Source organism: Schistocerca piceifrons, chromosome 9 (assembly GCF_021461385.2).
Source record: "Schistocerca piceifrons isolate TAMUIC-IGC-003096 chromosome 9, iqSchPice1.1, whole genome shotgun sequence".
Classification (NCBI taxonomy): Eukaryota; Metazoa; Arthropoda; class Insecta; order Orthoptera; family Acrididae; genus Schistocerca; species Schistocerca piceifrons.
The window spans coordinates 181,273,668-181,289,200 of NC_060146.1; the positions used below are offsets into that span (position 1 = coordinate 181,273,668).

Below are 15,533 nucleotides of genomic sequence, written 5' to 3' on the forward strand. Positions count from 1 at the left end.
CTGATTCTCTTTTCTACAGCGATAGTATCCAGGAATAATTAAAGGATGGATTCGAATACAGTACGGCTGCGACCGAGCGAGGTGGCACGGTGGTTAGCACACTCAACTCGCATTCGGTTCAAATGCCTCTAAGCACTATGGGACTTTACATCTGAGGTCATCAGTGCCCTAGACTTTAGAACTACTTTAACCTGACTAACCTAAGGACATCACACACATCCAACACCGCCGGCCGAAGTGGCCGTGCGGTTAAAGGCGCTGCAGTCTGGAACCGCAAGACCGCTACGGTCGCAGGTTCGAATCCTGCCTCGGGCATGGATGTTTGTGATGTCCTTAGGTTAGTTAGGTTTAACTAGTACTAAGTTCTAGGGGACTAATGACCTCAGAAGTTGAGTCCCATAGTGCTCAGAGCCATTTGAACCAACACATCCAAAACCGATGGAGGATTCGAACCTGCTTCCGTAGCAGGAGCGCGGTTACGGACTGAAGCGCCTATAACATCTACATCTACATTTATACTCCTCAAGCCTCCCAACGGTGTGTGGCGGAGGGCACTTAACGTGCCACTGTCATTACCTCCCTTTCCTGTTCCACTCGCGTATGGTTCGCCGGAAGAACGACTGCCGGAAAGCCTCCGTGCACGCTCGAATCTTTCTAATTTTACATTCGTGATCTTCTCGGGAGGTATAAGTAGGGGGAAGCAATATATTCGATACCTCATCCAGAAAAGCACCCTCTCGAAACCTGGACAGCAAGCTATACCGCGATGCTCTTCTTTGGATCTTCTCTATCTCCTGTGTCAACCCGACCTGGTACGTATCCCACACTGATGAGCAATACTCAAGTATAGGCCGAACGAGTGTTTCGTAAGCCACCTCCTTTGTTGATGGACTACATTTTCTAAGAACTCTCCCAATGAATCTCAACCTGGCACCCGCCTTACCAACAATTGATTTTATATGATCATTCCACTTCAAATCGTTCCGTACGCATACTCCCAGATATTTTACAGAAGTAACTGCTACCAGTGTTTGTTCCGCTATCATATAATCATACAATAAATGATCCTTCTTTCTATATATTCGCAATACATTACATTTGTCTATGTTAAGGGTCAGTTGCCACTCCCTGCACCAAGTGCCTATCCGCTGCAGATCTTCCTGCATTTCGCTGCAATTTTCTAATGCTGCAACTTCTCTGTATACTACAGCATCATCCGCGAAAAGCCGCATAGAACTTCCGACAATATCTACTAGGTCATTAATATATATTGTGAAAAGCAATGGTCCCATAACTTTCCCCTGTGGCACGCCAGAGGTTACTTTAACGTCTGTAGACGTCTCTCCATTGATAACAACATGCTGTATTCTGTTTGCTAAAAACTCTTCAATCCAGCCACACAGCTAGTCTGATATTCCGTTGGCTCTTACTTTGTTTATCAGGCGACAGTGCGGAACTGTATCGAACGCCTTCCGGAAGTCAAGGAAAATGGCATCTACCTGGGAGCCTGTATCTAATATTTTCTGGGTCTCGTGAACAAATAAAGCGAGTTGGGTCTCACACGATCGCTGTTTCCGGAATCCATGTTGATTCCTACAGAGTAGATTCTGGGTTTCCAGAAACGACATGATACGCAAGCAAAAAACATGTTCTAAAATTCTACAGCAGATCGATGTCAGAGATATAGGCCTATAGTTTTGCGCATCTGCTCGACGACCCTTTTTGAAAACTGGAACTACCTGTGCCCCCTTCCAATCATTTGGAACCTTCCGTTCTTCTTGCGCTACACGGCTGTTAGGGGGGGGGGGGGAAGGGGGGGGCAAGGTCTTTCGCGTACTCTTAATCGAATTGGTATCCCGTCGGGTCCAGTGGACTTTCCTCTGTTGAGTGATTTCCTTGGACACTTATTTCGATGTCAGCCATTTTTTCGTTCGTTCGGTGATTTAGAGAAGGAACTGCAATGCGGACCCACAGCGGCCGGTCCCGCATTCGGGAGAACGACGGTTCTAACACGCGTTCGGCCGTCTAGATTTAGGTGTTCATGGTAAAAAAAACTTTCTACAGCCAAGATCGCATAAATACTTCTTCATTTTCGACATCTGGTTCCGACGGACTTTGCTGTCAACTCCTGGTATTCAGAAAGTTTTGTTGCAGAACGTGTCCATTGTGAGTTGGAACCTCATGTCAGGTTTTTCGGCATATGGCTCTGACGCATCGTACTGGATCTACAGCAGCAATATGGGCAGCGGTTGGCACCACAATGACACACGGAAATGTTACAAATTGGTTACTTCAAGGACAGCTCCACATGTCCCACAGCGTGCGTTCCACTGATCCCAAACCACGGCCATTTGCGAGTTCAGTTGTTTCATGCGAGACCTCGCTAAAGCTGGTTCTGCCTCGGTGCCAACGATGTGGTGCGTTGGTTAGGAGGCGGCCAATTGAGAGTCTGAAACGAACCTGTCTGCGTGCAAGACCCACTGGGCCTACTCGGGAAGATATGCTTTGGGGTGCAAATTAGTATGGCAGCAGGAGCACCACCGTGGCTGTCCCACACACCCTGACTGCAAATTTGTACGTCAGTCTGGTGATTCGACCTGTTGTGCTGCCATTCATTAACAGGGACTGTTTTCGAGCAGGATAACCCTCGCCCAGGTACCGCTGTTGTAACCCAACATGATCTACAGCTTGTCGACAAGTTGCCTTGACCGGCTCGATCACCAGATCTGTCTCCAATCGAGTACGTATGGGACAAACCGTACAACTCCAGCGTTATCCAAATCCACTATTAACCGTCCCTGTGTTGACCAAGTGCAACAGGCGTGGAACTCCATCCCAGAAACTGACATCCAGCACATGTACAATTCATGCCCGTGTGCATATTTGCATGTCAACGGCCTTGACGCAGTGGTGACACCGGTTCCTGTCAGATCACCTAAGTTAAGCGCTGTCGGGCTGGGCTAGCACTTGGATTGGTGACCATCTGGTCTGCTGAGCGCTGTTTTCCAGGATGGAGCACTCAGCCCTCGTGAGGCAAACGGAGGAGCTACATGAATGAGAAGCAGCGGCTCCGGTCTCGTAAACTGACATACGGCCGGCAGAGCGGTGTGCTGACCACATGCCCCTCCATACCCACATCCCGTCACGCCTATGGTTTGAGGATGACACGGCGGCCGGTCGGTACTATTGGGCCTCCATGGCCCGTTCGGGAGGAGTTTAGTTTCAGTTTTTTTGTGCACGTTTGCATAAAACATTCTGGCGGCTACACGGGTTCGGAGTAGGCATTAAAATCCATGGAGAAGGAATAAAAACTATGAGGTTCGCCGATGACATTGTAATTCTGTCAGAGACAGCAAAGAACTTGGAAGAGTTGAACGGAATGGACAGTGTCTTGAAAGGAGGGTATAAGATGAACATCATCAAAAGCAAAACGACGATAATGGAATGTAGTCGAATTAAGTCGGGTGATGCTGAGGGAATTAGATTAGGAAATGAGACACAAAATAGTAAATGAGTTTTGCTATTTGAGGAGCAAAATAACTGATGATGGGCGAAGTTGAGAGCATATAAAATGTAGGCTGGCAATGGCAAGGAAAGCGTTTCTGAAGAAGAGAAATTTGTTAACATCGAGTATTGATTTAAGTGTCAGGAAGTCGTTTCTGAAAGTATTTGTATGGAGTGTAGCCATGTATGGAAGTGAAACATGGACGATAAATAGTTTAGACAAGAAGAGAATAGAAGCTTTCGAAATGCGGTGCTACAGACGAATGCTGAAGATTAGATGGGTAGATCACATAACTGATGAGGATGTATTGAATAGAATTGGGGAGAAGAGCAGTTTGTGGCACTAATTGACTAGAAGAAGGGATCGGTTGGTAGGACATGTTATGAGATATCGAGGGATCACCAACTTGGTATTGGAGGGCAGCGTGGAGGGTAAAAATCGTAGAGGGAGACCAAGAGATGAATACACTAAACAGATTCAGAAGGATGTAGGCTGCAGTAGGTACTGGGAGATGATGAAGCTTGCACAGGATAGACTAGCATGGAGAACTGCATTAAACCAATCTCAGCACTGATGATCACAACAACAACAACACCGGTTATTAACGTACTAGCATTTTGCATTTGCAGTGGCTTATCTCGCGCTTACATTATCCTTTTGCTGTAGTTTTAAGCCTCTCGACAAGAATGTAACTTTATGGAATTGATAATTGTTATCAGATACTTGCTACTTGTGCCATTCAGAACAATGATACGGAAACTATTGGAAAGACGGTTTTTTCGGTAAGGAATTTAAAAGAGCCCAGTCTTCCATTACACGTGTAGGATTACAAAATTCATAAATAAAATCATTAATTTGACTTACAACTAGTAATTTCTTCCGAGGAAAGTCAGTTGTATTTCCAACGATTACACAGGACATGAGCTAAAATGAACTAATCTTAAGACAGCTTATTGAGAAAATAAGAAGTTGGTGCGTCTAAAGGACCCCTGCTATGCAGACAATGGTTAAGTTCGAGATGGTATCAGCAAAACCGGTACGCCAGGATACTGTTCTTTTATGCCTCCTCAGTCCGAGCTTGAGCCCCGTCTCTGATGACCTTCTGGTCGACGGGATGGTAAACCCTAATCTGCCATCCTTGTTACCGATAGCAACGTTATCACGGGGGTGGGTAAAATCGGTGTTGGGGAGAGGAGGGGCGTCGATTTAGTGGCAATGAGAGGTATTAGTGAAAGCCCCCAGTAGTGACTGTCAACTTGCGAGAACGACGATCTCGAAGCGCATCTGGTGCTATTTGTTGACGCTCTCGATGATGGAGTGCTTGCGAAATGAAGTGTTTGTCGTGGCTCTTATAGCGCACGGCCGTCGTTAAGATAACGTGTTTCCTCAGCTGTCTCACACTGTGAAGAGCCTTGGCCTTTATACTTTGTACGGGGCGAGGAAAATTTTCTTCTCCCTCTCTCTTTCTCTACGGATCGTATTGCTTTGCTGTAAAGCGTCCACCTGGATATAGCGGTAGCTTATGGGGCGCCCAGGATTAGAAATCTAGGTTTTGGGCAGCGTCATGATGGAACACTGAAACACGTATAAAACCGCTGTTTCGGCCGTCATCCAGCTGTCATATTCAGCACGGGTTAATCTGCCCTGAAGAGGATTGCTGCAGCCATTCCTACAGCAGACAAAAAAATGGAATTCTGTAGAACAAAAGAAGTCCTGTCACTTTCAAAAGAAAGCGTTTGTGACACACTCCATTTTTTTAAGTGCGAGTCTGCTCATGAATTGATAATTTTTTTTGTGGTATCGAAATCGATACCACATTTTGAAATATTATTCTTTTGAATCAATACTGAACTAAAATACTAAATGTTGCTGGTTTCCAAATACAACTTTCAGTTTAGAATGGCTACTTTCTCAACAATACGCGAATTGTGATGTGTGTGATGGGGAGATGGTTATTTTGCATATGTGTGTTTTTGTTGTGTGTCCTGAGTCAGTTCTCTCAGAGCGGTACAGTGTGTGTTGTTGCAAAGTGTTGTGTTTTCTTTTATTACATTTTTTCCCTTTCAGTAAACGGTAAAAAAGCAAGAAAAATTGATTCCATAAACAATTCAGCTTGCTTCTCGACATAGGCTCCCTCGAGGTATGTACACTTTGCTCTAGCGATCCTCCATTTTGTACATCGCATCGGAAAAATAGGTTCTGACAAACTTTGCTGCTAAAACTTTATTTGTTTGCTTATTTATTTCCCAAACTAGTTTCGGCGACTAATATCGCCATCATCAGCGGGCTCTTTAAATCTAAATCATGCAGAAAATAGCACAGTTATACATACACAGTATTACATTTTTACTGTTCGTTTTTTGAAATATAGTTTTCTGTGGATTCTTTCACACTGCCTTATTTATTGTCGCTGTTTGCGGCATATTTTCTGTGCTTCTTCTGTTGCCGTTTTTTCCCAGCGTACATCATGTCATCTGCAACTGTGTGAGCGGCTGTTAGTAAACAAATAGAAAAAAGTTGAATTTTACGTATGTCAGCGTTACACACTTGGGGTTGGGGTAGTGTTGTGGGATCCAGTTTTGGTGTGTACTGGACTGTTACTTAGTTATTCGTGTACTCACGTGCGTTGGACGACATGCAGCTGATTCTGTACACAGAAAAACAAAACTTCCGCACTTTGTTATGATCCAGAACATTACGCCATCTTCCTGTTCGCGTGTATCGCGAGAGATGTATCGCATGTTGCCAGAAGGCTATGAAAACAGTAGCAGGAGTTACGACGACTTCTGTTCTTTATTTATGTCTCTGTGTGTGATGCGGAAGTGGTTCTTTTGCATATGTATGTTTTTGCTTCGTGTCCTAGAGTCAGTTCTCTCAGAGCGGTACAGAGTGTGTTGTTGCATTCGTTTATTACATTTTTCCCTTTCAATAAACTTTATAAAAGCAAGAAAAATTGATTTCGTAAAAGTTCAGCTTACTTCTCGACATAGGCTCCTTCGAGGTATGTACACTTTGCTCTAGCGATCCTCCATTTTTTACATCGCATCCGAAAAATAGGTCCTGACAAACTCTGCAAAATACTCGTCAATACAAATATTACTCTCTCATTTGATGAAAATTTGTTCCCAACAACCATAAATTTCAGTGTAGGTAATAGGAAGAAATCACTTGGGATCTGTTCAATAGAGGAACGAATTCATAGCCCAGTTCATGCATTTTTCGCCGTTATCTCTGATGTGTGGAAACGTGCAGTATACATGTTGAAAGAGAACTTTTTTGCATCCAACCTCTTTCTTTTTTCTGCCAACACAAATTTCAAACGATCCGACAATGAAGCATAACAGGTTCCAGCTATGGTGCTGCCTATTTCCAGTTATCCTATCAGGATTAACCCTTAGGAACCTCAGAAAAGTGCCGTTTTGACTCTGGTGTGTAGTGATGGTTCCAGGTTTCATCAGCTGTCGCAAGTCGGAGCAAAAAGTCTTGCGAATGGCGATGAAACATCGCCAGATACTATTTTGAAATGTTGTGTCGGTTGCGCTTTACGGTCGACTGTGAACAATCGCGGTACTTACTTACCACGCACACAGCTTCTTTAAAGCCAATTCTCTGAGCAGGACGTTATAAACTTGCTCAGTTGAGATGCCTACAGTCTCAGAAATCCCACGAATGTTTACCATATTCCAGACTGAAGCGCTCGGCCACATCGGCCGGCTATAGTTAGAAGACAGCACTGGAAAACCCGAAGAAACATCATGGATCTCTATCTCTGAATCCTTAAGCCGAGGCGAAGCCTCTAGGAGAACTTCACTCATCAGAAGCTGTGGTGTCAGAAGTGTGATAATAATAATAAAAATAATAATAAAGACTCATTAAGTCCTTTCTGGTTCTGCCTTGCTCTGAACCCACTATCCGACATCCTAAATAATACAAATTATGGATGCAATATTACTGGAACATACCAACACAAAATCACACATTTGCTATACATGGATGATCTAAAACTACTGGCAGCAACAAATCAACAACGCAACCAATTACTAAAGATAACAGAAGTATTCAGCAATTATACAAATATGGCTTTTGGAAGAGGCAAATGTAAGAAAAATAGCATAGTCAAGGGAAAACACAGTAAACAAGAAGATTACATATTGGATAACCACAGCCACTGCATAGAAGCGATGGAAAAAACAGATGCCTATAAATATCTAGGATACAGACAAAAAATAGAAATAGATAATACAAATATTAAAGAAGAACTAAAAGAAAAATATAGACAAAGACTAACAAAAATACTGAAAACAGAATTGACAACAAGAAGCAAGACAAAAGCTATAAATACTTATGCTATACCAATATTGACCTACTCACTTGGAGTAGTGAAATTTAGTAACACAGACCTAGAAGCACTCAATACACTTACACGATCAGAATGCCACAAATATAGAATACATCACATACATTCAGCAACAGAAAGAATCACATTAAGCAGAAAGGAAGGAGGAAGGGGATTTATCGACATAAAAAACCTACATTACGGACAGGTAGACAATTTAAGAAAATCCTTTATAGAACGAGCAGAAACTAGCAAAATACACAAAGCAATCACTCATATAAATACATCGGCTACACCAGTGCAATTTCGTAACCATTTCTACAACCCTTTAAATCACATAACATCAACATATACAAAGAAAGTAAATTGGAGAAAGAAAACACTACATGGCAGGCACATCGATCAAGACGCATCCAACATATGGCTAAGAAAAGGCAATATATACAGTGAGACGAAAGGATTCATGATTGCAATACAGGGTTAAACAATAAACACCAGATATTACAGCAAGCATATTATTAAAGATCCCAATACCACAACAGATAAATGCAGACTTTGCAAACAACAAATAGAAACAGTAGATCACATCACAAGCGGATGTACAATACTAGCAAATACAGAATACCCCTGAAGACACGACAATGTAGCAAAAATAATACATCAACAACTTGCCATACAACATAAACTAATAAAACAATACGTTCCCACATACAAGTATGCACCACAAAATGTACTGGAGAATGATGAATACAAATTATACTGGAGCAGAACCATTATAACAGATAAAACAACACCACATAACAAACCTGACATCAACTCACCAATAAAAAGAAGAAATTAACACAACTAATCGAAATATCCATACCCAATACCACATATATACGGAAGAAAACAGGAGAAAAAATTGAAAAATACATCCAACTGGCTGAGGAAGTCAAGGACATGTGGCATCAGGATAAAGTTGACATTGTACCAATTATACTATCAACTACAGGAGTCGTACCACACAATATCCACGAGTACATCAACGCAATACAGCTACATCCAAACGTATGTATGCAACTACTGAAATCTGTAATTATTGATACATGTTCAATTACCCGAAAGTTCCTAAATGCAATGTAACGTATACCGTACAGTTAAAAGGAAGTCACGCTTGATCAAGGTCCGCGTCACTTTCCATTTTTAACCAGACATAACGTCTGAGAAAGGAAAGAATAATAATAATAATAATAATAATAATAATGATGTACAGAGCAGGTTTATTCAGTATACGGCTTTCGAGTGTGCGAATCGCAAGCGGGCTGAAATGTGTTTATCGCTGTTGTATATGTCGAGTTGTCCAAACAGGGTCTCGGCCTTGTTACCTGTCCGTCGCGTGCGAGTTTTCGCGGCCCTCGTCTGACACTGCTTTTCGTAATATCACGCAACGTTGAGTGACGTCACTAGGTAAACACGGCCGCCATTAATATTATTACGCCGAAAGCCGCGGTGCGTCGCTGCCGACACTCCAAAGCGATGGCGTGGAGATTATCGCGTTATCGCATAAACACGGGAATTACGTCGTGGTACAGAAATGTCGTTCTCTGATCGAACAGCTGCGTCCTTTGTTTAGAGAATGTAGCTATTTTTTATAGAATGTAGCTATTTATAGAATGTAGCTATTGTCCCGCTCCTACGATACTAATTTTGTGATGACTGCCGCTTCTTTTCTAACTTCGTATACCCGTGGCGCACGTCGTTGAGGAAGAATGAAGATATTTTCAGTCTTTACCCTGGCACATATCGTTTCATTTATTTTTGAAGCACTTTCAGGTGTTTGCAGAGGTGTAACATACTCGACACTTACCGGCCTCCGAAAATAATAATTCGGGCCCGTAAAAATGTACAACTAACGTAATTTTAATTACAACCGCTACAAGTAGAAATTTAATGGTGTGTGCTGTATAGTCCCATGTAAGATAAACAAAGGCATTATTAATACTTGTTTTGCAAATCAAACTGCCTTTTCCTACTGCTAATTATTTTGTTTATCCCATACGCGTTTCGCCTTCTCCTGTTCTAAGGCACCATCAGTGGGATATATAATGATACAGTTTTGTTAGTTATAGATTATCAAACAGTTCACTTCGCGATTTTTTGTAAAAATGTAATTACTTACGATTTGCTGATCTGCGTTACCTCACATCTGGTCTGGAGGTCGCACTACCACTTTTATCACTGTTCTACATTCACATCTTTGTATTTTGGCCATCCGCACACTGTTCACCATGTTTCTCACTCTTTTTTGTGGTGGACTATCGTTCTTCTGTCACTCTATACAACTATTTCGTCGTACACTTCTTTTCACAGCGTAAATATTGTGACTCCGTTACGTGTTTCATCGTCTTTGGTATGTTTACCTATTTGTTGCCAACCTAACGAAGTATATGTTCGATACTAACTACTGTTTATGATGTTTATACCGCGTGTGTGCGTATGAGTGAGAGAGACAGGGGGGGGGGGATAGAGCCGCGTATGGAATAAATAAAATAATTAGCAGCATGAAAAGGCAGTTTGATTTGCAAAACAAGTATTTATATGCTTGCTGCGGAGGATGGCCGCCGCGCGGGATTAGCCGAGCGGTCTGGGCGCTATAGTCATGGACTGTGCGACTGGTCCCGGCGGAGGTTCGAGTCCTCCCTCGGGCATGGGTGTGTGTGTTCGTCCTTAGGATAATTTAGGTTAAGTAGTGTGTAAGCTTAGGGACTGATGACCTTAGCAGTTAAGTCCCATAAGATTTCACACACATTTGAACATTATTATTATTATTATTATTATTATTATTATTATTATTATTTTTGGATGGCCACACAAACAAATTTGTTAAAGGCATTATTCATTCACTATTTAAAAAAAAAATTAAATAAGATTATTATGATTGGTTAATGTTATTAAAAATTAAATGCATTATAGCGATTGAAACTTCTATCTGCTGTTTCATGTACTTGTACTTTTAAAAACTCTGTGTGTACACCCTGATTTCTAGTGAAGCTGGAGCACGCAGAGTGCTTTCCGTGATGCGAAAGTGTTGATGTTTCCACTGACATCAATAGATATACGTCTTTCGCTTTCGATAACTGAGGAGACTTGAGTTCACCAAGTCTATTACGGCGTTTATGCCACATCCCGCCCCACGTTTATTAAATTTTTGTTGCTGTGTTTTAATGCAAAGATTTGTTACGAGAGGCTGGCAAGTAGGTAGGATCACAAACAAGTCAGACTCTTCGACGCCAGATAGTCACGTAGCGTGAGATGGCCGGGCGAGCAAAAGCCTTACCGAACGGGCGCAGAGAGAGAGAGAGAGAGAGAGAGAGAGAGAGAGAGAGAGAGAGATTTCGCTTACAACGCTGGGCGCCATGTAGCGAATTTTTTGTTATTTATATTTACCTTTTAAATATTGGTTCAAATGGCTCTAAGGATTACGGGACTTAACATCTGAGGTCATCAGTCCCCTAGACTTAGAACTACTTAAACCTAATTAACCTAACGACATCACACACATCCATGCCCGAGGCAGGATTCGAACCTGCAGCAGCGCGGTTCCGGACTGAAGTGCCTAGAACCGCTCGGCCACAGCGGACGGCTTTTGAATTTCTCCGGATATTTTTGATCACATAGTGTGTATTATAGCATTTTGTATTGCATGCGGTACGCGCAAAGTTCGGAGGAAATGATTCTTTCTATGGATCCTGTCTTAAAGCAACATCTGTGAGGCAAAGGTTTGTGCACAGTAAAATTCCTGAAGTGGACTGGCGTCTTAGGAATCGCAGTCTGAACCCAGTGGAACATCTTTGGGGTCATTTCGAACATCAGCTGGAGACCCCACCGTCAGAAGGGATGTCACTACTCCAGAGACATTCAGAAATAGTAATATCAGAAAATTGAGTGCGCCTTGATGCAAAACACCTTGTTATTCGTTTATGTCTTTATTACCCCAAACTAGTTTCGGCGAAAAATATCGCCATCATCAGTGGTTTTTTTTTTAGATCTAAAACATGCAGAAAATAGCATGGTTCAAACAGAGTAGGACGTTATTACGTTTTTTGATATTCGTTTTTTAATATAGTTTTCTATGGACACTTTTATACTACCTTATTTATTGTATGTTACAGCATGTTTTAAGCAATTATTCTCATTGTCTGCGACATATTTTCTGTGCGCTTTTTGTTTCTGTTACCGTTTTTTTTTTTTACTTAGCGACACACGCGAACATCAAGACGGCGTAATGTTCTGGATCAGAAACAGAGTGCGAAAGTTTTGTTTTTCTTTGTATAAAAGCAGCCACATACAATCCAACGAACGTGAGTACACGAATAGCTATGTAACAGCTCAGTCCACACCAAATAACTGGTTTCCACAACACTACCACAACCCCAAGTATATATTGCTGACATACGAAGTTCACCTTTTAGTATTTTGTTTACTAACAGCCGCTTACATGTTTGCAGATGACATGATGTTCGCTAAGTGGAAAAACTGCAACAGAAACAAAAAGCGCTCAGAAAATATATCGCAGACAGTGACAATAATTGCTTAAAACATGCTGTAACATACAATAAATAAGGTAGTATAAAAGTGTCCATAGAAAACTATATTAAAAAACGAATAGTAAAAATGTAATAACTTGGTAATGTGTTTGTATAACCATGCTATTTTCTGCATGTTTTAGATTAAAAAAAAAAAAACACTGGTGACGGTGATATTTGTCGCCGAAACTACAGGGTTATTACAAATGATTGAAGCGATTTCACAGCTCTACAATAACTTTATTATTTGAGATATTTTCACAATGCTTTGCACACACATACAAAAACTCAAAAAGTTTCTTTAGGCATTCACAAATGTTCGATATGTGCCCCTTTAGTGATTCGGCAGACATCAAGCCGATAATCAAGTTCCTCCCACTCTCGGCGCAGCATGTCCCCATCAATGAGTTCGAAAGCATCGTTGATGCGAGCTCGCAGTTCTGGCACGTTTCTTGGTAGAGGAGGTTTAAACACTGAATCTTTCACATAACCCCACAGAAAGAAATCGCATGGGGTTAAGTCGGGAGAGCGTGGAGACCATGACATGATTTGCTGATCATGATCTCCACCACGACCGATCCGTCGGTTTTCCAATCTCCTGTTTAAGAAATGCCGAACATCATGGTGGAAGTGCGGTGGAGCACCATCCTGTTGAAAGATGAAGTCGGCGCTGTCGGTCTCCAGTTGTGGCATGAGCCAATTTTCCAGCATGTCCAGATACACGTGTCCTGTAACGTTTTTTTCGCAGAAGAGAAAGGGGCCGTAAACTTTAAACCGTGAGATTGCGCAAAACACGTTATCTTTTGGTGAATTGCGAATTTGCTGCACGAATGCGTGAGGATTCTCTACCACCCAGATTCGCACATTGTGTCTGTTCACTTCACCATTAACAAAAAATGTTGCTTCATCACTGAAAACAAGTTTCGCACTGAACGCATCCTCTTCCATGAGCTGTTGCAACCGCGCCGAAAATTCAAAGCGTTTGACTTTGTCATCGAGTGTCAGGGCTTCTAGCAGTTGTAAACGGTAAGGCTTCTGCTTTAGCCTTTTCCGTAAGATTTTCCAAACCGTCGGCTGTGGTACGTTTAGCTCCCTGCTTGCTTTATTCGTCGACTTCCGAGGGCTACGCGTGAAACTTGCCCGCACGCGTTCAACCGTTTCTTCGCTCACTGCAGGCCGACCCGTTGATTTCCCCTTACAGAGGCATCCAGAAGCTTTAAATTGCGCATACCATCGCCGAATGGAGTTAGCAGTTGGTGGATCTTTGTTGAACTTCGTCCTGAAGTGTCGTTGCACTGTCATGACTGACTGATGTGAGTGCATTTCAAGCACGACATACACTTTCTCGGCTCCTTGCCATTTTGTCTCACTGCGCTCTCGAGCCCTCTGGCGGCAGAAACCTGAAGTGCGGCTTCAGCCGAACAAAACTTTATGAGTTTTTCTACGTATCTGTAGTGTGTCGTGACCATATGTCAAGGAATGGAGCTACAGTGAATTTATGAAATCGCTTCAATCATTTGTAATAGCCCTGTAGTTTGGGAGAATAAAGAAATAAACGAATAACAAGGTGTTTTGCATCAATGCGGACTCAATTTTCTGATATTACTGTTTTCTATGCAAACACGGACCAAATGCAGGAGTTCCAAGATAAAATCATTCATTCAGAAATGTCATTGAAAGTGTCCCGAACAAAGTTCAAGCCGTCATAAAGACGAAGGTTCCACATATCCCATATGAATGTCGTCCAGATACTTTTGCTGAGATATACAATTGGCGTTTTACAAGTAATGCAGCCCATTTTTTTCTCCACATTTTCGGTTGTAAAAGTTTCGAATTTGGTGTGGAACATCGTGGAATATTCCCTTTCAGCCTCTACAGTTTCATGAAATTTCGATTGGTGGTGGCGCTGTACGTACGTGATCTTCAAAATGGCATCTGTGACGGATGTACAGTGACTGCACAAAGTACTCGTCCGACCGCGGCGCATAGACTATAATACGCGCAGTCATACAAATATAGCTGCGAAATGAATAATAACTATTGCCTTGGTAGAGCACTTGCCCGCGAAAGGCAAAGGTCCCGAGTTCGAGTCTCGGTCGGGCACACAGTTTTAATCTGCCAGGAAGTTTCATATCAGCGCACACTCCGCTGCAGAGTGAAAATCTCATTCTGGAAACATCCCCCAGGCTGTGGCTAAGCCATGTCTCCGCAATATCCTTTCTTTCAGGAGTGCTAGTTCTGCAAGGTTCGCAGGAGAGCTTCTGTAAAGTTTGGAAGGTAGGAGACGAGGTACTGGCAGAAGTAAAGCTGTGAGTACCGGGCGTGAGTCGTGCTTCGGTAGCTCAGTTGGTAGAGCACTTGCCCGCGAAAGGCAAAGTTCCCGAGTTCGAGTCTCGGTCGGGCACACAGTTTTAATCTGCCAGGAAGTTTCATATCAGCGCACACTCCGCTGCAGAGTGAAAATCTCATTCTGGAAACATCCCCCAGGCTGTGGCTAAGCCATGTCTCCGCAATATCCTTTCTTTCAGGAGTGCTAGTTCTGCAAGGTTCGCAGGAGAGCTTCTGTAAAGTTTGGAAGGTAGGAGACGAGGTACTGGCAGAAGTAAAGCTGTGAGTACCGGGCGTGAGTCGTGCTTCGGTAGCTCAGTTGGTAGAGCACTTGCCCGCGAAAGGCAAAGGTCCCGAGTTCGAGTCTCGGTCGGGCACACAGTTTTAATCTGCCAGGAAGTTTCATATCAGCGCACACTCCGCTGCAGAGTGAAAATCTCATTCTGGAACTATTGTCTTACATTGCGGCCCCTCCCGTAAGAGGTTCTAGTCCTCCCTCGGGCATGGGTGTGTTTTGGCTTTAGCGTAAGTTAGTTTAAGTAGTTTGTAAGTCTAGGGACCGATGATCTTAGCAGTTTGGTCCCTTACGAATTCTCACACATTTGAACATTTCCGTACATTGCTTGATTTCTACACGTGGAAATAAAACGCTCTTTGTGGTCCAGACGTCGCTTAATTTGTGACCAAATACATGCGATGTAAAATCACGCCGCAATGGACGCCAAACAAGTATTCGTCTAGTAAGCAATATCTGTGGTATTGGGCCGGACTGACGCAAGCCCTTCTCGCGTTCGTT

General features: G+C 42.7%; 1 protein-coding gene and 1 non-coding gene across 2 annotated transcripts in view; both read left to right on the top strand.

Annotated features, from left to right (window-relative positions):
* LOC124716995 (RAC serine/threonine-protein kinase) overlaps positions 1-15,533 on the top strand; it is a 694,752-nt gene that overhangs the window by 112,008 nt on the left and 567,211 nt on the right. The window lies entirely within an intron of this gene.
* Trnas-cga lies at positions 15,041-15,115 on the top strand. The gene has a single exon. It is a non-coding gene; the product is annotated as a tRNA-Ser (tRNA).